General features: G+C 39.7%; 1 long non-coding RNA gene across 1 annotated transcript; it reads right to left on the reverse strand.

Moving 5' to 3' along the window:
- Positions 1 to 4,808: 4,808 nt before the first annotated feature.
- Positions 4,809 to 5,997, reverse strand: LOC307019601. The gene is made up of 2 exons (XR_013802707.1): positions 5,128 to 5,997; positions 4,809 to 4,907 (listed from the first exon to the last, which is right to left on the reverse strand). It is a non-coding gene; the product is annotated as an uncharacterized lncRNA (long non-coding RNA).
- Positions 5,998 to 6,504: the final 507 nt, after the last annotated feature.

Here is a 6,504-nt window from a genome sequence, read left to right on the forward strand (position 1 = left end):
ACTGTGAAAGATGATGGATATACTTTTGTGAATGATGTTTGGTATTTTCTTATAACCACTGGTTACCTGAAAGTTTTCTTCCCATACAGGATTTTATTACACATGTTTACATGTGTAAAAAGGGGGAGTGTGGGATATTTTCATTTAGGGACTGGAAGAAACCTGCCGCCCCAACTCAGATGTTCAATCTGACCATTGATTGACAGTTTTATATTTAACCTGCTCCATATCTGGGGATAAGATACTGTTTGATGAATGTTGACATGTTTCTAATATTGATTGAGTTATAACAGGTAACACAGATGCAGAATCAGTGGCCAAGGGGCTACTGAGAGAGGTAATTCCAGAATGAGAATGAGAAGGTGAACTGTGATAATGAAAACAATTTGGTAATATTTCAACAGGTATTAAAGTAACTGAGGTTTGAAGGGTAGAAAGAACATATTACAGCTAAGTTAAAACATAGTAATGTAATGAGATAGAATTTAATTTAGACAACATCTTGTAACTAGCCTGGTAAAGAAGTAAAAGCCATAGACTGTTTAGATCATTATGGGGATGTACATTTAATTTAAATTCATAATAGAAAGACATTTGATGACAGTATGTTGGATTTCTGTATTCATTTTTCAGCTTGATAATATCCAAGCAGTGACAGGTAGAAGCAGTCTCGCCTGGAAATTATTCACTTTGTCAGTATCATGATTTTAGTTGTTTTTAATCCATAACATTAGTGTGTTCCATTACCAGAGACATTAGCAGTTCATATTATATTTAGATTTTAAATGGGATCTCAAGGATTTCATTTATAATAACACAGATGCTTGTCAGGAATTCAGAGCTATTGAGATATTTAGTTCACCTGAAGATGTTGGGGTTTATTTTGTTGACACAGGCCAAGTGTTAGAATTCTGAAGCGGCCTACCAGCGGTGGGTCAAACACCTGAGGGCCCAGAAGCACTGAGCGTAGACTTGAGGGGTGGGTATCAGATTTCTCCACACAGGTTGCTGACGCCAAAAGGGGGACCCGAGGAGCAGGAGGCCGACACAGCGGAGTTCGTCTGGCTGAAGGTCGTCAGGCCTACGTGACTCAACCCCAGGTTCTCCGGCCTCTACAGAGTGACCCAGAGGACATCTCATGCCGTCCGCCGAGGAGCAAAGGGGGACATCTGGTACTACTGGAGCCAGTGTGCGGCGAGGAAATCACCGGCTAGGACCATGAAGGACCTCGCGGACATCCCTACAGCAGACGACTTGGAAGCAGGCATCAGCGGACTGGAGGAGAAGGACCTCGCGGACATCCCTACAGCAGACGACTTGGAAGGAGGCGTCAGCGGGCTGGGGGACTTCTCGAGGCAGCAGAGGAGTCTACTTCTCTCTGATCAGATTAATCAGTTCCACCTTTGAAGGAAAGGCCGCATCTACCCCTCCCTATCAGCTGCCCTTGTTGGCGTATTCCGCTGAGGGGGGGGGGGCCCTGATGATTCAACAACACGCAAGGATGCTGCTGTCTGGCACTCAGGCTCTCACTCTGATAGTTTCTTCACTGTCATTGGAGGTTGTTTTCTGTTCTCAAAGGTTTAATGAAGGGGGACAGACACAGTATCAAAGAATGACAGTAGTTTGTTTCAAATGTCTTATGTGTGTTGGTCTCGTTAATGCGAGACCAAAAAGGGGGAATTGAAGGATTATTTGAATTATTTGAAGGATTAAAGTAACGTGGTATGACAGGAAAGTTCAATCTGGTATATTCATTTTGGTGTCACCTTATATATGTTCATGTGTGTTAAATTTGAAGGGACAAAGTATCCTTTCCTCCCCCAATATATTGAGGTGAAAGGCCAAGGCTCTGGAATGTTTCCCTCGTAAAAAAAGGGTGTGTGTGACACAATCTTGTAGCAGATGTGTATGTGTTTTCATTGAAGTAAATATAAATGCTACATGATTACTGGTCAACTATACCTCTGTTCTTATTCTTTCATGTGTGGGTACTAAATGGCTACAAACATTGTGGAGAAATTAGCTTAAACATCTTTCATTACTCTATATGAAATGGAAGCAGTTTTTTATGACAGGGACGAGAGAGGTGGGGGAGGGACACATTCCAGGAGTTTCAGCATGTCAATTGTCAGGGGAATCGACTTGTTTTCAATAGAGGTGTGTGGTTAGTTACTTTGTGTTAATAATAGCAGTATGTGTAAAGGAAGCTGGAAATATACAATGTGAAACCTTTTATTTGAAGTAAAGATGTGAACAATAGCTCAAACAAATGGAAGGGCCATAGGTAAGCCTGAGAAGTTTGACTATTTGAAAAGCATCTCTAATACTGCTTAAGAGCATAGGTAATGTGTTCCTCGTTGTTATTGATATGAAAGTAATTAACATGTATTACGTATATTTAGCCAACTATAACAACTATATCTTAAAACATACTTTTAACTTGTGTGTGGCAGTCAGGAGGCGGGAAGATGGACACAGGGACCAAGGGCCATAAAAGAGATGTGTGTGTGCTGGCTACAAGCTGCTGTGTCGCACTGATTGGGTGCGACAGGCCATGTGTTGATCTCTGCCAATAAGATGACCTCTGGGGGAATGCACGTACACACCTCCTCCTGTGTTTTAGTATGAAAGACTGTGTTTTCCTTTGGTTCGCGCTCTTGTTTTTCACCAGCCGTTCCTGAGACCTGTCTCACACGTGGGGTAGAACCTGAGCCCGGAGTACTCTGCAGAGTGCTTCGTGATTTCTTTGTATTTGTATCGTTACTGTATATCATTAAAGCAGGATTATTGTTTAACTTGTATTCTGGTGTTTCTTAATCCCTTTATTTTCCCGAACTCACCCAGCTTAGCAAACGACACGCGGAGACGAGGTTGGTTTGCAACATCCTCCAAATCTCCAACAGGTGTTATAAGTATATATCTTGTAATTGATTAAAAGTAGAAGTACTCAGTTCTTGTACTTGAGTAAAAGTAGAAGTACCAGAGTGTAGGAATACTCTGTTACAGTAAAAGTCCTGCATTCCAAATGTTCCTCAAGTAAAAGTAGAAAAGTATTATTATCAAAATATAGTGAAAGTAACGACAGTAAAAGTAGTCATTTTGCAGATTGGTCCATTTCAGAATAATATGATATGTTTTATAATGACTGATCATTAAAGTGTTATCAAAGCTGGTAAAGGTGCAGCTAGTTTGAATGACTTTGTATACTGCAGGGTAGCTTTTGGATTTACTCCAGGTGGAACTAAAGTCTGATTTAACACTTGATTATATTTCACATCATTCATCCACATCTGTAAAGTAACTAAAGGTATTACATACATGTAGTGGAGTAAAAGTACACCATTTACCTCTGAACTGTAGTGGAGTAGAAGTAAAAAGTAGCAAAACATTGAAATACTTAAGTAAAGTACAAGTATCTCAAAATTGTGCCCAAGTATAGTACTTGTTGAGTTTATGAACTTAGTTAACTTACTTTACACCAGTGGCTATAAAGATAGAAAGACTAAGCCTTGCACAGAGGCATGAAAATACATTTTCAAAATGCTCAACAGTGCTGCCAAAATTATAAACTGACTGCTACACAATTAAAATAAATGCTTTTTATATATTTCTATTAGATGTGACTCTATGGCGTTTCTGTTAATATTAACACTGCTGCTTTAGTTGTTCTGACTGCTAAAATCCTCTGTTATTCCTCATTTTAAAGCCGATATTCTGTGGGGTCAGGGGGCTCGGATCCTTGTCACCTTTTTCATACCTGATGAGTTTGCATCCCTGTTGTCAATTTGTTTGGTTATCTAGGCACAGCTGTGTGTGACTCCCTCTGGTACACTGGTATGTGTTTTCCTAATGTAGAGAGCATTGATTAATTAATAAACTACACACTGACTCTAGATCCTGACCAAATCCTTATTTTTTGATCAAATGTTTTTCAAAAAAATGTATTGTATATTATATAACAGCTGCACATCACAGACCGGAGTCTCTGCTACTGTGGACCACGAAGGAGGGGATCATCATCCCCATCCCCAAAGACCCTGCATGGCATGGAAATCTCCTCCTCCTGGAACAATTCTACACCCAGCATATGCTCCCTGTGTTGGCCAGTAGAGAGGAGGACATTTAAATAAACATACTCTGAACACCCTCGGACTCTGCGTTGTGTTTCGTATGTGTGATGGGGTGTTATGCAGAGGGGAGGAAAACAGGACACAGCAGATTGGGATTGTGGTGGAGATGCTGAGCAGTTATTTAATTGTTGCGTGTAATTATTATTATTATACTGCGTGCTTCTTAGTTATTCCATCCTTTGCTGTAATATGGATCTGTATGTAACTCTATATTTACTTGTTATCTGCCACACTTCCTTCTACATCATACAGCATCATTATACATGATGGTGTATATAGGATATATATTTATTTGTATACATATCTGTAAATTGTATAATTTTATTTTTCGTATTTGGGATTTCTCTTTTGTCCACTCAAATACACTTGGCCCTTTCTCTTCTCCATGTGGAAAATGGCAGCTGCATATTCTGCTTTTCTCATCTGCTCCCTGTCTGCTCATCTAAGATGAGAATTATATAATTAATTACTAATAATCATTTAAACCTGTTATTACCAATATTTCACAAATTCTTCATGTAAACTTAAGAGTACAGCTGTATGTTGAGTATGTCAGCTTTGCTTGGTTCATCTTACTGGGGGGGGGGGCTGCTACATGGATGTCGGTGCAGTCCACAATAATTTTGCAGCTGAAGGCAAAATGAATGTATTATTGACTCAGAATGAAGCACAACTTCATGTCATACAACACATTGACTTTATTTGTAATTGTTTAAAAACATAAAGCATTGATTAGCAAGCAGGACCTGCAGGAACAGAGAACGGTGATGGATGGAGCTGGGAAGAGAGAAGAATAAAGAAAACAGATCAACTTTATTATCGGATATTAAAAATTCAATTTCAAAACAAGTTGCCGCTCCTACAGTTTTCTAGTATGTAAAGATGATTTCACATGACCAATGCAAAATATCCCACTCAATACATGTGTGTCTCTGAGGGGTGCATTGTGCCTTTGATGTATATAAATAATATACCATAACCAAATACTATTACGTACAGTGGAAATCAGGTTGCCAGAGCAGGTCAGTGTGCATGTTCCTCAGGGTCTCAGCAGTTACAGGTGAGGTAAAGAAAATAAAAGAGAAAAAGGTCAGTAACAACACTTTAAAGTAACAACACTGAATAATTATCTCTTTTAATAATTTTCTCTCAGTAATCACTCAACTACTGTCTTTCCAACAAACAGATTGACTCACCCTCACTATCATCACAATGAAACACGTCCAGAAGAATGTCATGCAAAGCTCCCTGCCTTCCTTCCTTCGACTCTCCCTGAACTGCCTGATCTTTTAATGGTCAATGTTAACCATTTGTGCAGATAGCATTAAGTAGAAAAGATCGCTGATACTAATGTGGCGTTAGCCTACCTCCCGCCCCCTTAGCACCTGGTGGAGGGGGGCGATAGGCTACTCTTCAAATGTTTCACAAAATACTTACCATCATGACTACTCTTACTGTTTAACATTTTGGTTTACTTCATGTTAAGGCTAATACAAATGACAAGGCTAAGTAATGTAATATAATGCTAACTAACATGCTCGCTACTAGCTAGGTAGCTAACTTGACTATGTTCCATGCAAAACATGTATATTACCTGATATGTTTGGTCCGACGACTCCTGGTCCTTTCATCAGACGGGAAGCGATAGAACGAGCAAGTGGTATGATCTCTGTTGTGATTACAACCTCGTACAAAGCACACAGGCATCTTGTAAAAGTGAATTTATTGGAGCAATCTCTTATATTTATTGGAGGGAATAAATCAGTCTTCTTCTTCCTCTTTGCTTTGCGAGTCACAACCAGTCTTGGAGCATTATCGCCTATGACATCACTTACGCGACCCAGAATGCATTTGGGATTTGTAGTCTTTCTAGTTGCGTATTATTCATAGTCTTATATTTCAGCATTTTTACGACAAACTTTGACTTTTTTTGCATGGAAATGATTGTTTAAGATTGACAAACATCATATGTGTCATTCGTGGCACAATTCAAACGGGATCAAAAGATAACTTTTCTCTCTCCATTGACTTCAATGTATAATTTTCCGCTTCCGGGGTCCCATGGAGGCTCCCGGAAGGGGAGGGACTTCGCCTCTATAAAGGGATTAGCGGGTGCAACGATAGGCTTGTGAGAATGGAGAGAGGAGTGATTGGTTAGCTGGGGAGTGACGCCCCCGATCACTTAATGAGGGAGGAGAGAGTATTGAAATGACATGTAATATGAATGAAGGGCTTGGTCTTCTTGATTGAACTGGCGCTGAGCTTCATTTGTACTCCAGTTGAATGCACATTTGGCTCTTCATAATAAAATGCACTTAGACACTGTCTGTAAATGTAAAAAATTGTATGAAGTTGCATGTAAAAAAAAACAGGA

The sequence above is a fragment of the Notothenia rossii genome, assembly GCF_949606895.1.
Source record: "Notothenia rossii genome assembly, chromosome: 9".
NCBI classification, from domain to species: domain Eukaryota; kingdom Metazoa; phylum Chordata; class Actinopteri; order Perciformes; family Nototheniidae; genus Notothenia; species Notothenia rossii.